Here is a 25,871-nt window from a genome sequence, read left to right on the forward strand (position 1 = left end):
TTAACGAATAATAGTTGTACTCATACAGTACTAGGAGAATTCAAAAATAATTATTCGTGTTGAACGACAACAATTAGAGTCGTTAGTACGGAATAATACGAAAACGCGACAATCGTCGATACTGAAACCACGATCGATTTAAACCTTTTTTTTTTTTTTATATATCTTTTTACACACGGATTATTATAATTTATATTCTATTAAATCAACCCTATTGTATGTAATTGTTTCCACGGATACCTGTTTCGGCGTTATCGCACAACGACGTCGCGGCAATGCCTTACAGCGCACGTACTTGGCGTGTGACTCCGGCCTTTGACCGGTCAACGTCGTCGCGACCTTACGTAACTATTCACTTTTACTGGTCATCGCCGTTTCCGTTATTAAACATAGCATACCAAAATAAAATAATTATTCGGATACCCACAATACAGTCAAATATATTAATCAAATGCCGGTCACATTACTGTCCAAAATGTACCCAATATAAATATGAACAATTTTTTTTTTTTTTTTCGGTCCTGTCACGGTCGCCATCTGTGACTGCTTGATCATATTTGTCATGTTCTCGAAAGTCATGTGGCCGCCTCGAACATTTCACGGTCGCCAACCACGAACCGAGACCCGAAAGCCGGAGTGCCGTGGATTTTTTTTTTAATATCTAAGAACGGGAATACATTTGACCCAATAATAGGAAAGGTGACCGACGGTGAAATAATAACACCTCAATTTGGGGAAAAATATATATATATAAGTTTATTTGAATAAATTTTGGATTGAAGTTGGTGCCGAGAAAGCCGAAGGCATAAAACTCGGTCAAAGTAAAGTTATAAAGATAATAATAATACATTTTAATAATAATAATATAAAATATAAACATTACTCACCACACGGCTCCGACGGAGCGGTTTACCGGCGGAAGGACAACAATAATGTACCATAATAATAATAAGTATAATAATAATAATATAATAATAATAATATCGTAATAATACCCTAAAAGTACCGGCCACGGTGAGAATAATAATAAAGATGTACCAAAACGTTACCAGTAAAATAGTGTGTGTCCTGTGCCGCCCTTCGGCGCATCAGCGAAACGCTTGCTACTCGCTCATGGTACCGGGAGCTCAGACGGGAAAAAAGGTAGTGGTGGCTTTTGCTGGTGTTGGTCAGTACTTTGCGATCTTTGGTGGCACGGAACACGACAGGTGAGGGAGGGGGTCACATACGTACAGATAACATGAGTGGCCGGTACTCTGGGCCGTGGGTACTAGGAGGGGAGCGTGTGTGCGACTGCCGGAACGGTGGTGCAGTATTGGATCGGCGGAGACTGAGGCGCGCGGGATAGTATTTCTTATCTATCTCGTCGCATTTCGCGCTCCTACGGTACCTGCTAGTACAATTATAAATTATAATAATATTGGTTTGCGTTGGACGTCACAAAGTATTTAACTATTTAAGTATAATAAAACTATTTATAATTATAACTTAAAGTCTGCTTTAAATCCGTTTTTAAAAATGTAGAAACCAGCAATCAAAACCAAAATTTCCTAATATCGATATTGGAAAGTTGAAACCGAAACCGAAAAAATTAGAAACCGGTATCCAAAATCGAAACCGAAATCGAAATTTTTTCAATCGGTTTCAAGCCCTGATTATAATATGGTCACTGAGACACGTCAAAGTATTTACTCAAATGTCGGTATCCTCGGGTATACGCTTTTTTTTACTCACAGCAGTACAAGTTAGTATAACACTCGTATATGAGCTATTTATAATATTTCCACCAGTTATGACCTATGTGCGTCACTGCGTCTATAGGATTTGACACTTTCTCGTCCATTGCCATCGTCACGTAATTACGAAAACTACTGCTTGTTCACGTACCTAATATTATTATATACCAAAAATCTGGTCTCTCGGATCTCGGTGGAATACAAACCTATACTGAGTAAAAAAAAACCCATTACGATATATAGTATGCTTTTACGATACGATAACCATGGGAAAATACGGGTGTGTGTGTGTGTGTGTGTGTGTGTGTGTGGTTTGATCGCACCACCTAAAAAAGTTAAAGAAAATATATATTTTTGAAACAGTATTTAGGTATAATTAACATTTACATTTTGTCATGTGCAAACATTGAATGATTATATCGTTCAGATAACAAGTGCGTGCGGGGACGTTTAAACGGGGGATCGTAAATTCCACCCGAAATGAACGGGTATAAATAATGTCCATTCCGCCGGGAAAATATCCAGGTAAAAGAAATACGTGGAAATTACGTCTGAAAAATATACAGGTACAAAAATGGATTTGTAAATTCCGCACAAAAAAATAAATATAATAATATAATAAATACTTATGATGATTAATCACCCATATAATTATTAATATGATACAGGTTAGGTTAATTATATGATACATTCACACATTTGTATATTAACAGTAAGTTATAAATGTATTCTATTTAAACCTAGTATATTTTATTTGTTACATTATGTCACATTACGACTTCCTATCCAGCCAACAAGGTCTGTGCCGATGGGTACGCCCGTTAAAATATACAAATAAAAAAAAAGTAAAAAAGTACCTAAAAACGACAACGATAATTAATATATAATTTTTCTCTAAAAATATTGTTTTGGTAACGACTTAAAATCATCTAAATGAAATATGTTCAAAATTTTTTTCTTAAAATTGAGTATCTTACGTTAAATGTTTCACCATGTGCATATTATGTATTCATGTATTAGTAAACAATTAACAAAAAATAAAAATATGGTGGTTTATCGGTGGATCTCGTTTTCACATGTATATGTTTTTATTTATTATGTATAATATATTATGGCAGCTGTGCGATCTGTACCTCTTTAAAGACCCTCGTGGTGAATCATCAGTAACCACCCGATATTATTAAACATCGTCGAGCGTCAACCCTCCTGAATAAAACATTTTGCTCAGACGTCGTTTTCATGTACACGATATATATATATATATATATATATATAATATATGGGTGTTGTTCCAGACTTTCTATCCCCTTTGTGAATATGTAGACACCCTCACCCCTCGCATTTGGATCCTCTGACGAGGGTTGATCGTTCATGCGATGCAATACGTGTGTAAGTGCGTCCTAAAATACGCCGACCATGTTATTGATTTAAATAGTGTTTGGGTAAAATTACAGTCACAAGCCTAGATTTTCAGTAATTTTCATAATCTTACAAATGTAGGAAAACGGTTATTGGACATAAAAAAAAATAATTATGATACGAGAAATTGAATATATTAATCGATATATTATAATATAATAATTTATAATAATATTACGTAATATTGCATATTCACAAAATATATTATACGCCTGTTATTATACAACCTATTATACAACTATTTATTCAGTACCTATCCTGTACAAGTTTGTATACTCATTACTCATTAGTCAATAGTTATAAAAAATTAATAAAAAATTAATTCAGTTTCAATGATTCAACTTATCTATAAAGTCATTAAGCCAAAGTAAAAATAGGTAAAATACATAAAAAAAGAAGTATTTGAAAGTGTCTGTAAATACTTTTTAAAAGTATTTTTGTTTATTCCATGAATTGTATTTGAAAATAAATTCCGTTTTATGTTATTTACAATTAAAACGTTACACAAGTTTTGCGTTTATCGTATTTAAAATAGTGTTAATACCTATTAAATTTAAAAATAATAACTAATGTGGGTAGGTAATGGCCCGAAGACGGAATATAATATAATCAATTCTTAGATTCATAGATTGTTTTCATGAAATAAATGCTTTTACGAAACCAATAGACCTTTTAAATAAATAAATTTTAAAATATTTCGTTTTCCGTTATTTTTTGTCCAATCATATTCTATAAATTACGTTTTCCGTTATTTTTCGTTATTTATCGTAAATGATATTCTATAAATTACGTTTTGCATAATGTTTTGTTTAATGATAATAATATATATAATTTATATTTTGTTGATCGTAGTTTTGTTTTTCGGTATTTAATTATTTTTTATAATAATATAAAATATATTTCCTTTATAATAACGTTTACAAATTTCAATCGTTTTTTGTCATCAAATATCATGTTATAATAACGTTTGCAAGCCCTGATTTGTACTTTTTTCGATGTATTCAGATACGTATTTTAAATACTTTTGAAAATAAGTATCTGTATCTGTACTTGAATACTGTTTAAAAGTATCTTTTACAAGACGCCCGGCGGCCATCATCGTTCGTCGACCGTATATTCTCTAATATATACTTCCCTGTGTCGTACTTCGCTGACGTCTTTGCCCGTCCGCTCAGCACCGTGCTCACGCATGACCTGTGCCCTGCCGCGTCGTCTGCCCGCACAGTACCGGTGTATAAAACACTATATAATAGACTGTTTAATTGTTTTTGTCACCCGAAAGTACGAGGCAGCTGGTGTTCCACTGCCCCTACCCGCACACATTGTTGACACGTACTACGGATGTGGGTGACTGTCAATTCCACCTGGTGGGATTTATAATAATATATTATGACGTACATTTGACCGATACTTTTTTTTATTAAAAAATATGTAAGACTCCGCTGGAACGTTTTTTTGACATGAGAAGCACGTTGACTCCACCTACGGCAAAAGCCACAGATTACTACTATTTGTAATATAGCTACAAATAAACTGATTTTTTTTATTTATTCAATTTTTATTTAATTTTGAGAAGTTAGTTATTATTGGGTATTGAAAATTATATATTATTTTGTTATACATTTAATTTTAATTAACTATACAATATTAAAGTTATAATTTGTGATTATTAATAATTATATATTTTAGATTCTGAGCGGAGCGAGAAAGCTAGTGGTTTTACAGTGGTGTTTATTATTATTTTTTTTAATTTCCTTTATATAAAATTTCTACCATAAGGAATGCTTCAATTTCAATATATAGTACCTTATCTTTTAACAAATTGGATCAAGATGGTACTTTAAAGAGGTCATTTTTCGTTTTTTTCAATGGTTATTTAATGTCACGGAAAAAACTACTGACAAATAACGAAAAACCACTTAAAATGGTATTTTAATTTCTAACGATTACCGTAGCAACGAATACAAAATTACAATATTATAATATTAATTCAACTTAAAGGCTATAATAAATAGTAAAAATCTAAAAATCCAGACTGATAAACCGTCTCCGCTCAGAATCGTTTTTCTTATATAATGATATTAAATCATTGAATTCAAGTTTAATACAATCCATTATAGAACGATCCACTTGTAAGATACTGTACAGCAGAGCCACATCCACTTACCGCTGTTTTTAAATACGTGTAAAAAATATATATGACTAAATATAATATGTATATAACAAATAAATATACAAATAGTGTACCTATTACCTACATTATGTTAATATTTTATTGCATACAAAAAAACTGTTCAATTTTAAGTTTTTTAGGCAGTAAAACATAGGTAACCTATATTGTTGAAATTAACATGAAGAAATGTTTAAACTCAACTCTCGATCAGTGGAATGCCCATGCATTTACATTTATTATGTAGAGATATCACACAAAGTGAGGTACACTGACGTCAATTTTCTTTTGAACTGAGATATACAAAATCGGTATACTCATTTATAGTGCTGTATTATAGATTTGTTCATTTATCCCTCAGTGAAGTCGGGTTATACAGCTAGCCCACCATAAAGATTTAAAAAAAAAAACCAAAAAATTATATTAAAATTTATAATAATTATAGTGAATCGACATATTATTATGTAACGTGATGGTAAGAACATTATCTGTATTTTGTTGGAATTTTTTTTTACGATAATTTTTTTTTTAAGTGAGTTATAGTGTGTACAATAAATGTAAATTAAAAAATGGAATAAAAAAATTAGTTTTGGTATGTTACGCGTTTGTAAGACAGAGACACACACGGGTGTTGCGTCCTCTTAGTAATAATATCAAAATATTAGGTAGGTGTATATATGAATAATATATATCAAAATGCACTGGTTATTAACTTTGTGGCAACAAATTTGATCTAGTTTGAGTCTTGGTTTCTCAGTACTTTTCACAATAGTCGGAGGAAAAAACACACATTGTTTTAAAAATCAATACATTCATCTAACATAGTAAATAATCACATTCACAAACACACACACACATTAATATCATTTTAATATTCGTGAACAGCATTATGGGCATTGTTCAATCGATGGACATTTCTGCCGTCGGCCAGTCTTCTATGTATAAATTGTACATGTGCACATAGAATAACAATATTGATATTATTGCGTTGTCCCCCGACAGAAACATCGAAATCACTCGTATAGTGTACCATAGTACTTATTATATGTGGAAACGGTAGGATCAAAATATTTCAAGTCAAGCGCAATGATATTCTGATATACGTGAGTGTTTTTTTTAAATAAGTTTATTTAATTTTTGATTTAATTACTCGTAGGTAGAACGAAAAGGTCAGAATATGTGCGAACGGTCGCTGAATCGCGGCGCGTCCTGAAGTATATGGTATATTTTCCAACATAAGCCACGGCGGAAACAACGGCGTCTTACCTCCAGTACAATGTACCTCCATCAACTGTGTAAATCAAAATATTTACAAAACATATATTGCGTATTTGTTATTTTAATATATTTTATATTGACCACGTGTTACTTTAAAATATTATATTATTATCTATGAACAAAAGAGATCGATGAGCCAACCGATCTGCCAACCGGTTGGCCGGTGGTCCTCTCTCGCTATAATGCCATGGGGCAAGGATGCACGAGTGGACGAGTGGACGACTGTAAAAGACATGGCGGGCAAACGATATTTTAATTCAAATCGCGTTTTCCCGGGACCGGTGCGGCGATGCGGGACCGCGTCGACTGTGACGACTAAATTTCAACTGTTGTTTATTTAAAATAATTTTATATTATTGGCTTAGAAATACTATAATGAGTAATGACACTCTGCTTTTAATAATAGCAAATACAAAATATAGATTAGTACCATATTAAGAGTAAGTAGGTACTTATACAACAACATATTTTGTAGAAATCTGAGTCATATAGATTATATAGCATATTATATTTTTGCAGTATAATTACAGCCGAGAGGTACGACTTTCAACCAACTCCAGGTTCTATGTTATAGGAGTTGAGAATAATACCGATTTATCATTATTATTTATTATTACGCAGGCCATTATTTATAATAATTGATAACTCCTTTGTTTATTAAGTTACAGAATCGATCAAATGCTATAAACTTTCTCCGTAATGAGCTCTTCAATTAAAAAACAAAAAAATCATAACGATCAGTTCAGTAGTTTCCGAGAACATAGGCCTCAAAGGTTTTCATTTTCACATTTATATATAAGATAACATTATAGTATATTATACTGGCTGTAGCTGAATACACAAACGGCCTATTATAATATATAATACATTTTTTTAAGATTATTGTTGATAAAAAATGTTTTGATAGTAAAAACTTCACAATTAAAAACAATAATCTTCAAAAACTGTGTGTTCACATGTTGACAAAACTCATCAAAATCCCGAACATTTGGAAAATATTTTCCATGTAGAAATTTGTAAAAGTTTTTATTTTCATACCAAACATTTTATACTCCAAAAAAATTGCCTACTTTCAATAAACAAAAAAAAAAGATTTTCGATACGTAACATACATTTTTACGAGCGTCTAATTTTAAAATTCTTACGATACTCATTTGATATTCAGTGTCAAATTAACGAATTCCGATTAATGGATATTCGATATAATTGTTTTTAATTCGAACATTAACGATCGTAGACACTTGAAATTTTTACTGAATATTCATAGGTATTAGCATTTTCCATGCAAATCATTTTGATTCTTTTTTACTATACATAATATATTAAAATATACCCTTGACATTTTTTTTATAAATTTGTAAATTATTTTTGAGAAAGAAATTCATAAAAGTTTCTCTCATTTTTGAAAATGTCCGTGACCAGCTCAAAATTAGTGAAAATTACATAACATATCGTGTAAATTTAAAGTATATTCAAATATTTGTTTAACAATTTTATTGACATTTAATTTTAATATTAATCAATTCAAATGTTGTCTGTATCTTGCCACTCTTATAATGAATGGTGTAATTAAATTTATGCACACCATTTTTTAACTGTCAATTGGCGTTCATTATTCAAAATAAAATAAAAATATAAACAATTGTGACGTCTAGCGCTAATTACGCACACGAAAGTGCATAAATTATTATAATATTATACATATTACAGGTGTATTATAAGTGCGACGTGCGATATGGCAATTTATCCTACGGACCTCAGGTCTCCACCACCCGATGACCGCACCACCTGTGAAGCAGTCGCACACACTTTTCCCCTCCTTGTACCCGTGGTTTAGGTATAACTAAATAAGGTCTCCCCACACCATACCTTTACCGAGGCACTCAGAGTATCAGGTACTCATTGTTATCATTATCAGCACGCATGTGACCCCTTTATCGCCTTAGCTATAAACAATAATTTTGTCCTTTGAATGAAATTTGATTGACCCACGTTATTTCCAACCATTAACTAATAAATATTTTAGATTCTGAGTGGATAGGTAAAATGTATTGATTTTACAAAGTCACTATTTTTATTTCGACAAATACCAATAAATGTTCGTTGTTCTTCTATGGTATTTTATTCTTTGATTCTGTGGTAGTTAATTCTTTTTCTCTTTTTTTATTTCATAAGGTAAGTATGCTGTATGCGCATCTCCTTCACCTCCGTCCCATGTCGTAGTTCTCCACTTCTCATTTTGTTCAATGTTATATATGTATGTATGTATGTATGTATGACTGATAGCCAATACGAAGTGATGAACTACGATAAAGGTGAAGTAAAGAGCGGGAAATGCTTATCAAAATACTGTGATGACATCTAACTAATTTGTCATGATAATATCATTGTATGATAAAAACGATTCTGAGCGAAATCGGTCTGTCAACCTATAATATAACTACGTATATTTGATGATATTATTGTGAGTAAAGTAATTTATATATAAACTATTAACGAGGAACCTTGTTTTAATTTTCAATCCTTAGCTATAAAAATTGATAATTTTATAAATTTTTAACTACAAAATAAATATTAAATTTAAAATTTGATTCATTTTTTCAAAATTCGAACTTTAAATGCTTATAAAAAATGTGGGGTTAAAAAGCTTGAACATTTAATACAAAGATCCTTGTAAGTTGTTACAATATCAGTTAAAAATACGAAAATACACAGGCAATATTTATTTTTATAAGCAATTAAAGTATAAATTTTGATAAAATTTATCAAATTGAAACTTTACAAATTATTTTACAGTTAAAAATGTGTAAAATTTTCAATTTTTATAGCTTAGAATTAAAAAATTAAAACAAGATTCCACGTAAGTATTTAAAATGTTTATTGATATGTTAATGTTATATTATTATCATTGAATAATATAAATAAAAATATTTATCACCTGTAATATGGTAATACATTCGAAATTATTGGTAAGTATAAAAATAAATACATAACAGGTATGTCTATATTGATATTTTTACAAACTTAATCTAAATCGTAAGTTATTGTACGTAAAATATTGTTAGCTTGAATACTTAAAATTTGTACAACAATTAAAGTTACGATTGAAACTAGATATTTTTCTAGCCTACATAATATTGTTATATACAAATAGGTATACAATTGGACAGACACGTAGCTCCCGGGTTTTGATACTTTACAGCTACAACCTTAGAACTTATATTAGCACTGAGTGCTAGTCAAGAGCCGCGGAGGTTTACGGGTGTCGCCCGCCGGTCCTCTCCCCAGCACTGTCGTGTCTGACGTGGCCCGAGTGTCATGCAACACTAGAGGGTGACCATACGACCGAGTTGTATTCCAGAGAAAAACGCACTAGTGAAAAATACAGAATTTTTAAGGCATCGGAATTTGTAAAATCTTGACAAGTTCTATTAATGAAACCTAATATAGTTGATGATTTTTTTGATTATGTATTTATTATAATTATTATTATTATTATTCTTATTATTATTATTTTCTATTAACTAATGTAATAAAAATAATATAATAATATATTTGTGCGCTCAGTTTGTATATATTTTACTTTATCATTTTGTTATTTATTTGATAATATTATACTACGTTTTCTTTGATGTTATTCGGGTAATAAGGATACGCACACGCGCAGTAGAAACCGTTTGATGAATTTCGGCATTCTATCGATTGAAATTGGTCGAAAAAAACAACTGACCGCAACTTGGCATTTTGGCTACACTTCATAAAAGTTATCGTGAATCGGACCGCCCACTATTCCTCAAAATGGTTATATTCGGTACTAGGAACTCAGGATGAAAACGGTGCCGTCGAATCGCTTTTTTCGCCACAGCAACAACAATAATCATAATAATTATAATTATAAAATAATATTTTATGATGTGCGGTCTTCTCTGTGTGTGTGTGTGTGTGTGTGTGTGTGTGTGTGTGCGTGTGTGTGTGTGGCACTATTATGTTTTATAATATTTTATATTATGTGTTACATTATTACAAGCCGAGTAGCGGTAAAGCTCTCGTTCTGAGTTCCTGATTAGCAAAATATTGTAAAACGAACACATTTTATTTAATATATTTACGATTTATTATTTATTATAATACATTGTAGTCACTATGATTATCACCACAGTAATATTATTATAATTTATACCTATTATCTATATAATGATGTTGTATAATCGAATACATTTAATTTAATGTATTCTATGATTGTACTCTGGTCAACAGCTGTGTGTAAGGCAACACAAAAAGCTACATTATTCTGCGATACTAATAATAATGCGCCGCTTAATTAAAAACGAAATATATTGTAATACGATAAACGATAGTAATAATATTATTATAGTAGGCTGCAATAATATGTTTCCGTGTTCAAATTAAATATTTTTACTCTTCGTCAGTCTTGTAAAAGATACGTTTAAAAAGTATTCAAGTACAGATAGAGACACATATTTTCAAAAATATTTAAAATACGTATATGTACAAATACAAATACAATGTGCAGTTTTAAGGTTAAAAACTGACTACAACTGTTACCGTTCATATAATATTCACTATAATTATAATATTATATCTAGTGTCGTTGTTATCATAATACTAGATGATTATTAACTTATGATTATGTTTTAGATTATTAATGTTTATCAAAACTCAAAAGGGCATTATGCCCAGTCATGAAATATAAATCAATAAATATTATATTAAATTATACATAAAAAAAAAATTAATACGATTGAAAAATACGTATGAAACACTTTGGCAGCTAATCTAATATATACAGAGTGTGACAAGAAGACCTGACAGATGAAATAACTTTTGTTCTAATCAATTATTAAAATTTGTTTTACATTTTTAATTTTTAGTCTAGTAAGTTAACAGTTGAGTTAATGAAAAGCCAAATGCAACTAGTTCAGTTAAAAAGTTAAAATAAAATTAACTTTTTAACTTAACTTTAACTTTTTAACTCGTTAATGTCCAGCCTTGAATAATAGTATGTTCAATGTCACTCACCCGCTCACCAGTCACTGTCTCAGTGTTATTGAATCGTTGTCATTTGTCTCAACATAGTTCAAAATTTCGTTACTTGATTAGTTTGTCAAAAAACTACGCTAGGCATCTATTGTTTGTTCAAAAAAATACGTTGGAAGTGTAGTATAATAACCGAGTATAATGGCCCAGGAATACGGTGTTCATCGTTTGGAGCTAACAAAACATGTAGTTTAAATTGTACACGACCATAAGGGGGGGGGGGGAGAAGGGCAATCAAATACAAATTATAATAAAATCACGATTCCGAAGAACTTGTGAGTTGTGTCAAACCCAGTCAGATACTTGCGAAAGCTGTAAGTAAGATAATATTATACCAGCAGAAGTGCTTTTTTTTTTAAAAGAATCTGGTTATGTAATTAGAACATGGCCTGCATATAAATGTTGACTGAGAAATTTGTATTATGTATATTGTGTTTGTATGTTTTTTTTTTTTTGTAACAACTGAATGGGTTCTTACCTAATTATTATATCAAACTATTTTTTAGATCAACTAAGACGCATGCAAACAGTGTGCAATATTCCATCTAAGTGACGAGCCTACTGTCCGTCTGCCTAAACGTAGATGTCCTCAAGATGTTCTAACTCAATAATAATACCTAGGTTGTTATCTAATTTAATATGACCTCTCGTGTTTTTTTTTTATTTGGACTGCATATAATACTAAGTATTATTGCTATTATTAATTTTTAAATAAATAAATAATAAATTGTATAATATAACCTTGGTCTATTGTATCATTAATCTCTGTACATTTTTGTAAATAGGTTTATAATCTATTGTAAAAATGCCAAGAATAAAAACAAAATATTGTTACACGAAGTTTGGGTGATGACTATATAGTCAAGAAAACGTTAAAAAAAATAAAAGTAATTTTCAATCTCTTACTTATATAATATACGTACCTACCTACGGGTTAGCTTAGGTTAATCTAACCTATAAGCGCTTAAGTCGGGGGGGGGGGGGGGTCAACGTTTCGCAACTTACAGAATTTTTCGGACATTATTTTCACCAGCTGTAACACGATTGCGCCCGTTCTATCTTTTTACATGCAAATAACGATTGCGCTCCATGAAATATATGTCTTGCCCTTATAAATATAGGTCTTTGCCCAATATACTTTTTAAAAATACAGTTGAAGTGGTAAACTCAAAGTTGAAGTTAAAAGTTCTAGTTAACCAAGTTCGACTGTATTAATACATGACATTATAAACATTATTATGACATTGTTTTTTTTCATAAACGTATTTTCCCAATGTCTATGCAAGTATAAGATAAAGAATAAACACATATAATTCAAGATCGATTCTGATAATTATGTAAGCCCTGATGGGGTTTTTCCATCAATTTTATGCGCTGGTAAACCTTCAGAGGAACCTAGAACGACCAATGGGCCAGAATCATTCCACCGACATTATAACTCACAGTTTTACACTTCACATCTTTCTATTCATGAAGTTATTAATATAATGTTAGACATCTAAAGTAAAACCTATTTAAAAATTAAAAGTATAAAGAAAATCGAATGAACAAACCTCGAAAAGAACAAGAAAATAAATTGAAATTTATACTGCAAGCTTGGAAAAAATTAGAAAAAAATTAAATATACTAGAATATTTGAAAGTAATGGCACCACAATTTTGTACCATAAAATTGTAATTCGTAATTCTATTGTGTTTTTTTTATACATATTTGAACATATTATAATTTTAAAAAAAATAATAATATTAAAAGTGTATACTAATGTAGACTTATAATATTATTACCCATTAAAAAAAAAAAAAAACTGTAATTTATAGTTTTTGTAATTTTATTGAGTTTTTGTTATACATATTTGAACATATTATAATTAAAAAAAAATATATTAATAGTGTATACTATTATGAACATATATTATTATTAAAAAAAAAATGTAATTCGTAGTTTTCGTAATTGTATTGAGTTATTTTGGAGATATTGTAAAAAAAATGTATAAGAAACAATGTTTAACCAAGCCAACAATTTAATTTTGTTGTAAGTCCTAAGCCTGTAAAATTGAAAATTAAAATTGTTAAAATATGTAGTATAATACAGTCGAACTTGGTTAACTCGAACTTTTAACTTCAACTTTGAGTTTACCACTTCAACTGTATTTTTAAAAAGTGTATTGGGTAAAGACCTATATTTATAAGGGCAACTCATACAACAGTATCTTGTTCGTTCGGAAAGCGAATCTATTTGGTGTTTTCGGGCGGTCAAATCTTAAAATACCCAAAAAACGCCGGAAAAAAAACATAAAAATTAAGGAAAAACTGGAATTTTTACGCGAAATTGGTTTTCCACAAAATGTTGGTATAAAAAATATTGTAATAATACCATTGTAATATAAAGTACTATACCTACAACAGGGCAGCTATAACGTGCGATAGGTGCATTGTTGTTGTTTCGTTTTTTCCTTTTATGCAATTTTGCGTCAATTATATAAGTTTCGTTGTATACGACGTCAGAGATGATTATTCATAATATAATATTATATATATCTAATATACTACACCGATCTTCAATGAATTAAAGTCCACGAAAAGTAACATAACCCGATTGGTCGGCGCCGATGACACCACCTCTGTCCAGAACAGTCTGATAGCTTTCGCCGATGGTCTCAAATCCGAATTCGAAGCTCTTCGTAAATCAGTATGACAAATCTCGAAATATTTTAACTAAACGTTTAATTATGTTGTTTACGTCATCGTCACTAACATTTTTGTAACTTATGTTCTTAGTAATTATTTTTTTTTTTACGCGCAGTTTGAAGGAAAATCTATGTAATCCGATGTGATTAAGGAAGCCTCCGAGCAATTCCAAACTGCCATCGATACGTACGCCAAGACCTGTCCTATGGAACTCCCCTTGAATGACTTAAACGAAAAAAGCAATTCACTTAGGTATATGGTAGAACATGGCACTGTCCAAGGAAACACCAAGATTGAGAAGCAATTTAAGGAGTTCACAAAGAAAAACATTGAAAAGCTCATGGAACAAATCAAATCCCTCCAAGTAAATAAAATATATATATATATACAGTACACATATTATACATACAAATAAAATATTGTTTTTATTTGATCACTAAGTAATAATACCATTTTATTATTATGATTTTAGGCTAAAATCGCCGAAGTTAAGAAAGCCCAAGATGAACAAGTCTGAGGAACTGACACACGTTGTATCAACTATGTCAACCAAAACGTGATAACTGACAGTTAATTTATTACTTTTTAGTTTTATGATATTGTAATTTATGTCACCTTCACAAAATCAACTTTTTAATTTTACAGCTTTTATACTTCATTGGAGCTTTGTTATTATTTTATCGACTGAAATATCATCTATAAATAAACGATGAATCTGTTTTTGTGTAAAAGTAATAATGATAATGGTATCCCACAACCTATACTATAACTTTGGGGGAAAAAAATAATTTAAACATTTATTATTCCTCCTCGTGGACTCAAACGTTATTTTAATTTTGAATTATGTGTATGTATTGTAGTAAAAATAGTCAAGTCGAGAATCGAAAGACGCTGATAAAAATTATTTAAATATAATATTTTAGTTCAAAGTACGATATTCAAAATAATATGTCAGTCTATATAATATTATAATGCACGCTTTGACAAAATAAATGTTCACTTTTCCTTACCTAAATTCTGACTTATGTCGTATATAACTAAAATTACTATGCAGTTATGACTGCAACTAGCTTAGTGTACGATTTTTTCTGTCTATTTCGTTTTTGTGTATGATGTAGTTTCAGAGTCACGAGTCCCAATCTTGAACATAAGCACTAAAAGCACTCTTTGGTGTTTTCCTCTAAAAGGAAAATTTTTGAATCGTTAATATGTTTTGGTTAAGAAGTAACCATGACAACAAAAATCTCACAAAAAAATCAGATACAAAAAGTTCTTCGTGTCCAGCACAAAACATATATATAAGGCTGAGCAAGTTAATTTTTTTTCAGTTAATATACACCAATAACAAAAGTTAAAAGTTAATTTAACTTTAGGTTAACTCAGTTAAGTCAAAATTTAATACACACTTTTTGTTAAATTTTGTAGTAAGTTAAAAAAAAAGTTAATTCGTTTATACAACGCTAGCGTACTTCATTTTTTTCCAAACCAAAACTAAAAGATAGACTATAGTGTTAATACTTTATTCAATATTTCCATATAAGTTAGATTCGAATGATATACATTTTTAAATTTAAACAATTCACAGTAAATATTTTTTGACATGAAAACAAAATAAACTGAAAAAGTGAAATTAAATTAAATTAAAAACAAAATATATAACTTAACTTACTTCTTAAAATGATAAATGAATTCGATAATTTCACGTTAATTTAAAAAGAAATTTAGTAAGTTAACTAAATTAAGTTAATGAAAAGCCAAAAGTAACTAGTTAAGTTGAAAAGTTTAAACGCAATTAACTTTTTAACTTAACTTTTACTTTTTAACTCGTTAATGCCCAGCTTTGTATATTATATATGTTTAAAAAATGTGGGCGGTACCTACTATAGGTACTTAGTTCGTCATAGTTTCGAGCATAAGTCTTTATGTTTCAGACCAAAGTCAGAACGCGGCGCGAAAGATGATAATAATATTTTACTGTAATGTAAATGTATATTGCTTTGTGTCGGATTATAAATAAAAAAAACCATAGATACATAATAAAAATCACGTCAAGTTGACAACCAGTGTCCTGGTATTTTAATATCCCATAAACATAACATTATTATCGATCTTAACTCGCTATACGCGTATAATACACGTTGTCGGTACGTTTTTAATGAGTATAATACATATTAAGATACATTTACGCTGGTTCGGCCAATTTATTATAATATTATGTTTGGGTGCTATATAGGTTAGTTGGCGTATTAAGGATGTTTAAAACGGTAATCAATATAATATTCTTCTCAACACGTCACATGAACGTGAACCAGGCCCGTATTTAGCTCCTTCTGGTGGAGCTTGGGGGGCGGTAAAATGTCATGAACTTTTTTTTATTATTAAGCCAACATAGTAATAACTTTGAAATGATGTAAAATGTTTTTTTCCTTATGTATTGTGATTTGGTGGAGATTTCTCCAAAGTTTATTTTAGGATGATATTCTCTTAAATCTATTTTTATAATAACAACAATAATTCTTTGGATAACTGATAACGGCATGATTGCAGCCCGCAGCTAGCGTTGTTGTAAATAAGTAAAACTTGACATAATAATAATAAAAATGTTTATTTTACTTTAACGTAATACCTGCGTCTTGATTATTAATAAAATTAAGATCAGAAAAAATGAAATTAAAATAAATAATACATTTTTTCAGTTTATAATTTATTTTTATAATATGAGTATAAACCATAACTACTTGGGTACCAAAGGTACTAAAAAAAATTAAATGTTTATAAAGAAATCATTGTAATATTGTATTCATTTTTATTTTACTCATACTTTTTTTTATAAAAACTACAATATTATGTTTATTTAACATTGGTTTTCCTAGAAATTTTAGATATAGGTAACTAATAAATTAAAATATGAAATATTAGAAGGAATACAAATTTTAAATGCAAATCGATTTTCGTGAATTTTTTTCTTCAAAATTGTATTTTCCACGCTTAACGGTGTTTCTATAAAAAAAATCGGTCAAATTGTCTGTAGAAGTTATAAGATTAAAACAACTTCAAAACCTTCAAATTGTATTATTAAAATACCAAAAATAACGTTTTTTTTTCCTTATAATTTTGGTGGAATCAGAAATTACCTAATGTACTTACCGTATATTATATTGTTAATAAAGAAATTTAATAAAAAAAACCCACGACGGATAGGAATTCGCAAACTCCTTTATAACTTTGAAACCAAGTCCAACTGACAAATTCTGTTTGCTTCACTTATTATTCTAAGCTCATTGTAAAACAGTTTCCGAAAGAAAAATTGTCAAAATTTAAACAAATTTATGAGTTAAAAATTATGACCCAAAATAATAGGTACCTTACATTTTAAGAAATAACTTTTTAGGGGCGAAAAAATATGTTGCCACGGGGCGGAAAATTTCCAAATATCATGAACTCATGTGGTTTTAGATCGACGCAAACAAGACGTTTTATATTTAATCGGGTCAATTTCTTTTTAATCGATATGCGTTTTTCCTATACCAACTACAGCAGCTGAACGATTCGTTTAATTTAAAACGATGAAAACGTTTTTTTTTTTTATATGTATAATTTGTTATATATTTTTTTAGAAACAAAAAGTTTCTAACTCGCACTACTTTAAACTAGTATATATATATATTATTTATTATTAGTACTGTTGAACATACCTAATCATTAAGTACGTCTTACTAACACAAAGCCTAGGCACCGTATGAAAACGTTGGTAGTAAGAAGTTACGTAATAATATTATGTACCTTTATCGTTTTGTTTTAAGAAATAATATTATATATAATAAACATGGCTTGCATTTGAAAAAAAAAATCCATTTTATGTTATTTACAATTTATAACGTTACATAGTTTTTGCGTTTATCGTTATTTAAAATTAAAACGTTATTCAACTTTTGCATTTATTGTTGTTCAGAATTAATACGTTATCCAAGTTTTACGTTTATTGTTTTTCAGAACTAAAACGTTATACAAGTTTTTCGTTTATCGTTATTTAAAATAGTGTTGATACCTACCTATTCAATTTAAAAATAATAACTAATGCGGGTTAGGTTAATGGCCCGGATACAGAACATAATATAATCAATTCTTAGATTGTTTGCATGAAATAAATGTTTCTACGAAACCAATAGACCTTTTAAATAAAAAGATTTAAAAATATTTCATTTTGCGTCATTTTTCGTTTAATAATTTATAGTATATTTTGTTAATCGTGTTGCATTTCTTTTGTATTTTTGATTATAACTTCCCGTTATAATTACGTTTGCAAATTTCAATGTTTTTTTTTTGTCAAATATAACGTTATAATCATAACATTATTATAACGTTTGCAAACCCTGATAATAAATAATAATATATATATATAATAATATATATTGTACACATAGTCGTCGTTGTGCTGACGGGAAACTAACTCAAGTTTTTAAGCGAGTATGACTTTTAAAACTTTTCCTCTCTTTTGGATTCTGAGTGGAGTGAAGGTGAATTTATTGGCTTTTCCAATGATGTGTTTACTGTCTGAACATAGTTCATCAGAAAACATTTTTTTTTCTCCGTGATAGTTAAACAGTAAAGCAGCTGCAGTAACCAGCAAATCGCGATGATACTTATATAAATTTTATACAGGGGATTCTTCAAACATGCTCAATGCCTTTTTTTTTAATTTAAAATTTATTCAAATTCTAATTTTGTAATTTTTAAGTGTACACACTGAAAAGCCATATTTTCAATAATATAGATTTTATTTATACAATTTAAGGAAAGTACTGTTGTGATTAAAACTAAATTTTTCAAATGAGAACCAACATTGTTATTGTAATACGTCATAAGGTATAACAAAAAGACCTAATGAAAAAAAAAAATATGCTACTTAAACGTATGACAAAAATTGTTAAAATTATATGATACAAATTATAACTGTTACCTTACCTGCATTGATAATATTAAATATCTAAACCTAATGCAGGTATTGTTAACTCTTTACTCTAAACTATTGTTAACTCTTTACTCTATACTATGCCCTGTACGACACTTCGACTGTAACTACTACCGACTGTTCTTCCGTCTTCGTTATCGCGTTATATATTGTTTAAATTTATATTTTTACTAGCTGATCCCGAGCACTTCGTTGTCCGTTAAATGTATAAACTCTATATGACATAAATTTTGTTCAATTCGTTATTTAATATTCGGTGTATAGTGTTCAAAATGTATCTTAACTTTTCCGTTGCCCGGAATAAAAACTCTGCTTCACAGCAGTACATTATCAGGGTAGATCGCGGACCCCGTGCTGTTTGTGCGTAAGTGTATGATTATAGTGTATAACTCTAAAGTATTAAAGTTATACCAAGTTTGTCGTTTTTACTTAATTCCACCTACAGTGGATTAATATAATCAATTTATACAGAATCCTATTCTAACCTAACCGTACTAAAATCCGATGAATAAAAAAAACAAATTTAACCCTTTGTAAATTAACCTATCTTCTTCCCAGAGGTCAAATCTACACCGAATATTAAATAACGAATTGAACAAAGTTTGAGTCATATAGAGTTGATACATTTAACGGGCAACTAAGTGCACGGGATCAGCTAATCTATACCATTATATAAAGAGGAGTTGTTAGTTACCATTGTTGAGGGTCATCTCTGGAGCTACTGAACCGATTTCGAAAATTCTTTCACCAATAGTAAGCCAGATTCGTTGTGAGTATCATAGACTTATTTAAAAAGGGAATTGATCACCCCTGGTAGGTTCTCAAACAGGAATTTTGAGATTTACGATAGAAAATGTTGTTTATTAATGGTTGCTATGGGTTATGGGAGTTGAGAATAATACTGATTTATTATTATTATTTATTATTACGTAAGAGGCCATTATTTATAAAAATTAATAACTCCTTTGTTTATTAAGTTAGAGAATCGATCAAATGCCATAAACTTTCTCCGCTATGAGCTCTACAGTTTAAAAAAATCGTAACGATCGGTTCAGTAGTTTCCGAGAACATAGGCCTCAAAGGTTTTCATTTTCACATTTATAAATAAAGATATATATAATTCATTTTCACATTAATATATAAAGATATATATAATTCATTTTCACATTAATATATAAAGATATATATAATTCATTTTCACATTAATATATAAAGATATATATAATTCATTTTCACATTAATATATAAAGATATATATAATTCATTTTCACACTTATATATAAACATATATTATAAGTTATACATTTTTATATCAAACCGAAACATGGGTCACCCAAGTGTCTCAAAAATGCATTCTTATTTTTTTTTTAATAATTATTTTTTAATTTTTATTTATTTTAAATATTAAAATGTATTTATTTATTTTAATTAATTATTTTTGTAATTCGTTATTTATAATATTACCTAAATTCTGAAATAGTTACACTTAATTACAAATACCTGTCACTAAATAGAGGTTATTAAAATGTTAATTTTTTTATATAGTACTTACTTTATTGATAAAATAAAAATAAAAAAAAAAGTCAAAGAATAATAATGGTTAAAACCGGTATTGACCGAATCTGAAATTTTGAGTTTTTGAGAATTGAAACCAAAACCGAAACTAATAAAATCATAAAGGTTCCAGTCCATGGTATAAAGATATTAATGAAGTATACAGAAACGCAACGTTTCAACGTTCTTATAATAATTTATCATAATTTATCATAATCTATAATATAATATTATCTCCAATAATATTGCAATTAATTATTTTTGTAATTATTATACTATCATTTCATCTTGTACAGGACATAATAATATATTACATGAATTATTAAAATACAATATTTATGATTTTATACAGAAAAAATGATTAAGTATTAGAAAATTAAGTATTATAAATACCGACCTAGGCAGTAGTGGATCCAGGGTTTCATTTTTTTGGGGGTGGGGGGGGGGCTCCTAAAAAAAAAATACCAAGCCATAAATACAATAATACAAATATAATATAATATAATATACAATTATTGTAAATGTTTTCATTCCGATAACATTCCCAATGGTTTCCGAAATAGATTGTGTAATTAATAATTATAATGAATTACATTACAAACTTTAAAATATTTCTGTAAGTAAAAAGAAGATTCTGTTGAAGAGGTGCGTTGATGACTTACACATATCTAACAGGGTAATACATTTTAATTCTATGCATAAATAAATAATATATATAAACTTAAATAATTAAGTTTGTCATTATTTTTGCGAACGATTATTCATAGTACATTCATATTGGCATTACACGCTTTTAAACGTACACAATTTGGCCGCATAAGATTAGTACCAACATTCCACAACAATTAAGAAAAATGTATTTATTGCGTGTCGATTAAGCGTCAAACTTATACCTACCAACAGATGTATCAACGAAAAATTCAAAAAGGTATGTTAATCGCAATATTATTATGGCCCTTACGCATTTTCCAGTACCACGAACAGCTTCAAATATTATTGACTGTGGCCTCGGATTTTATTTTACGAGGTTTTTTTTTAGATTCAGAGCAGAGCGATTAATGTATTCGTTTTACAATGATGTGCGTTTTGTGTTCATTTGTTGTGTCTGTCATCACCTTTTAAGGCAGTAAAAGTGCTTGGATTTTCTTCAACAGTATCTTTTCTGATAGGAAAGTGAATCTAGTTGGTTAATCTAACCTATAAAATTTATCGATAAAATTTTATTTGTTGGCTAAAAAAATGTGCTAACTATTTTGAGTTAGAATAATTACTAACAATTTTACTTTTTAAATCTAAGGTTAAAAAATGTAATACATGATTCCTCATAAGTTTGCCTACCTTTATCAAAAAAAAAAATGTCTACAATCAAGTCAAATTAAATTTTTATGAGCATTGAAAATTATGATATTATATCATTGAATTCAAATTTAACACCATCCATTACAGTGTTCCACTCGTAACCTATTGTGCAATAGAGCGACCGCGACATCCACTTACTTGCCTTTTGTAAATGTGTTGGAATATGTATTCTGAATACAAAATAAAAGTTACTATTCTTTAAAATACTGTTTTTAAGGTACCTATAGATATGTATGCACAAACTGAATAACGATAACATTGATAACTATGATGATTGGTTTATACGATTGACTAGACATAAAAATTATTTTACAATGACAAAATTTTTAAACTAATATGACGTAGACAGTAAATCTTAGGTTTTAATGATAAGTGTGCTGAGATTTTGCTAAAATAAAGCACCACTAATCACTAGCACCGCCAGTAATATTTGTCAATAAATGTATGAAAGCATTTGACTAATAAATTATTATTACCATTTTTTGACCACTAATCACTGACCAGTTACAAATCTCGTTTTGCGATTTCGTTTCGAAGGAGGGAATGTTTTACAGTCGAATTTAAGTGTCTAGCAAATCAGTTATCACCCGTCTAACACGAAACCATCTTAAATAAGATAAAAAGTAAAAATAAAATAAAAAGTGGGTGGAGTGTTATATGTACTTGTCTGGTGATTTTTCGTGTGTAAACTGTGTAAAGTCGAAAACCGTGTTGGAGTTTCTAGCAAGACAGTCACCTCAAATGAAAATCGATTGATTTTCAAGTTATCCTCCTAGGTAGGTAATTACGCTGCAGGATATTTTAATTAACACCCTGCTCTCATTCTTTAATATGTATATAGACTATATAATAGACTATTAAATTGTTTTTGTCACCCGAAAGTACGAGGCAGCTGGTGTTCCATTGCCCCTACCCGCACACATTGTTGACACGTACTACGCATGTGGGTGACTGTCAAATCCACCTGGTGGGATTTAGAACAATAATATATTATGTACATTTCACCGATACTTTTTTTTATCTGAAAAAATACGTAAGACTCCACCGGTACGTTTTTTTGACATGAGAAACACGTTGACCCCACCTACGGAAAAATCCACAGATTACAACTGTTTTTAATATAGCTTCAAATAAACTGTTTTTTTTTATTTATTCAATTTTTATTTAATTTTGAGTAGCTATAGTTATCATTGGGTATTGAAAGTAATATAAAACATCGGCGATAACGACCATCGGTTGTTGCTGTTATAATATTTACAATTTTAATATAAATTATATGTATAGTTCAAAGTCATAGCTATAAAATTAAATCACAACTTTAAGAGCGTCGTTTTTTTTATACTTAAGGTTTTTTTACTCGGCTTTTTTGTTGGGATAAAAATTAGGTACTTGAGAATTTTCATGTTCCTATGAATAATATTTTTTAATTACAACAAAATATCTTAAATCTTAGTTATTTAATAAGTAATTTTGTCTAAATTTAAACTTTAAATGCTTGTAAAAAAAAAAACAACCGTATGTATTTGGAGCTTGGTTAACGTTAAAAAACCCCCGTTACTCATTAGAAATGTAAATTATAATTTAATAATAAAACATAATAACTTTCACTGCTGGGAATAAAAATAACTAACAATAAACTATTGAAACTTAAATAATACCTACCTATTTAGATGTCGAATAGATATAATATATTGTAATACAAAGACTGTGCAGTACAACAATCATGGTTCTAATTTTAAATATTTCACTTGACATTTTTGAATTAATCAGGGCCTTACAGCCGAATTAACCAGAACCTGTGATACCCTTAAAAACCCTTAAAAAATTAAACCTCCGAAACCCATACAACCCGAATGCTTCTATTTTAAAACCATCCAAATTAACCGACGACGGTAGCCTATGATATTACAAGTATATTTGATGATATAATTGTGAATAAAGTAATTTATATATTGTAACCTATTTACATGAACCTTGTTTTAAATTTTGAATTGAACGAATTTTGTATTATATTTTCAAATCTTTGATTGAAATAAAAAAAATTTTATGAATTTCTAACTCAAAATAATTTGCACATTTTCGTGAATTTTACATATTTTGTCAATATTTTAACTTAAAATGCTTTTAAAATAAAAAATTGTGACTATGGATTTTTAATATTTTTATCTGTCTTTAAAACACTAATATATTAAGAGCTTTCAACTAAATTTTAAATTTTTTTTCTCAATTAATAACATTTTTATAGAATGAAAAACTAAAAAAAATTTGAAACTGAAAGTCTCCATTAACTGCTGAAAATAAATCAAAATATTTTGAAAATGTAATGGTGTATAAAAAATGTTACTTTAAACATTCAGTCGAAATTTCATGAATCTACGGTCATTTGTTTTAAAGTTACACCAAAAACTAAAATCGATTTTGAGTAAAAATTCCCGTTTTTCCTTAATTTGTTTTTTGTTTTTCACAGCGTTTTTGAAAACTATTGGAAATTAAAATTTTGTCCTCCCAAATGCACCAACTAGATTCACTTTCCCATTGAACAAGACACTGTTGTAAAAAAATCTAATCAGTTTTACTTCCCCAAACAGTGGTGACAGACACACAAAAAAAACACATATCATTGTAAAATCAATACATTTATCGCTCCTCTCAAAATCTAAAATTGAACGATACACAACTGTCATACAAAAATGGTCAAAATTACCATTAGTGATGCGCAAACGACAACCGATGGTCCTAATTTCGGGCTGATATTCGTTAAAACAGATTATAAACTTTTTTACCTGAAAACTGAAAACAATATGCGTACGATAAAAAAACGTTAAAACCGGTTAATAATAATTTTGTCTTGGTCTTTGTATTTGACGACACATTTGAGTAAAATGTCTATAAAATCACTGATTATAATCTGGAAAATTATGTTATTTCTGGTTCTGATATTCCTCCAGTTATGTGGACAAGTGCACTAAGTAACAATCAAAAGATAACAAATAGTGTTGAAAGTTTTCTTTGAAAAATGATGGAAACAATTGAATAACAAATATGTAAATCGTTTGGAATGTTTAAATCAAATAGGCCCAAAATATCAGTGCTAAAAATTAGTATAGGTAAGGAAATGAGGCAATATGATATTAAAATTCATAACATTATATGTCAATTTTAATTAAAATTGTTATTAAAATAACAAAACTAAAACATTGTGTGAGAAGTGAGAAGGAAAATGTCTGACAAGAACTTTACAAAGCATTTGAACTCATATAATTTTTATTTTAGTTTTCTTTATAGTCTCATTATAGCTTATAACATTAATGTACACAAACGAGTTCTGTCTTTGAGTCATTTTAGTGTAGGTCGTAAGCGCAATCAAGTTAGCACAAATGCCACAAACGAGTCGCCAAAAAGGATATAAAATATAAATGTACCAAAAGGGTAAGCTTCCCAAACCACCTGGTGGTTATAAACTTATATTTATACTAACAATTAAACAACGAAACACTCATTTAAACAACCGTACAACAACTCTATTGAATAGAGAACAATTTTTATAACAGCCAGTAACAATGATAACAAATTATCAGATTTGAATTTATAAAACAGTTAACTCCTTATATATCCTCTATATCTTTTATATTTTTACC

The 25,871-nt window shown here is 29.1% G+C and overlaps 1 pseudogene; it reads left to right on the top strand.

The window, feature by feature from the left end:
- The first annotated feature begins 1,113 nt into the window (after positions 1 to 1,113).
- LOC132933341 (uncharacterized) lies at positions 1,114 to 14,865 on the top strand (annotated as a pseudogene).
- Positions 14,866 to 25,871: the final 11,006 nt, after the last annotated feature.

This window comes from Metopolophium dirhodum, chromosome 1, assembly GCF_019925205.1.
Source record: "Metopolophium dirhodum isolate CAU chromosome 1, ASM1992520v1, whole genome shotgun sequence".
Taxonomy (NCBI): Eukaryota; Metazoa; Arthropoda; class Insecta; order Hemiptera; family Aphididae; genus Metopolophium; species Metopolophium dirhodum.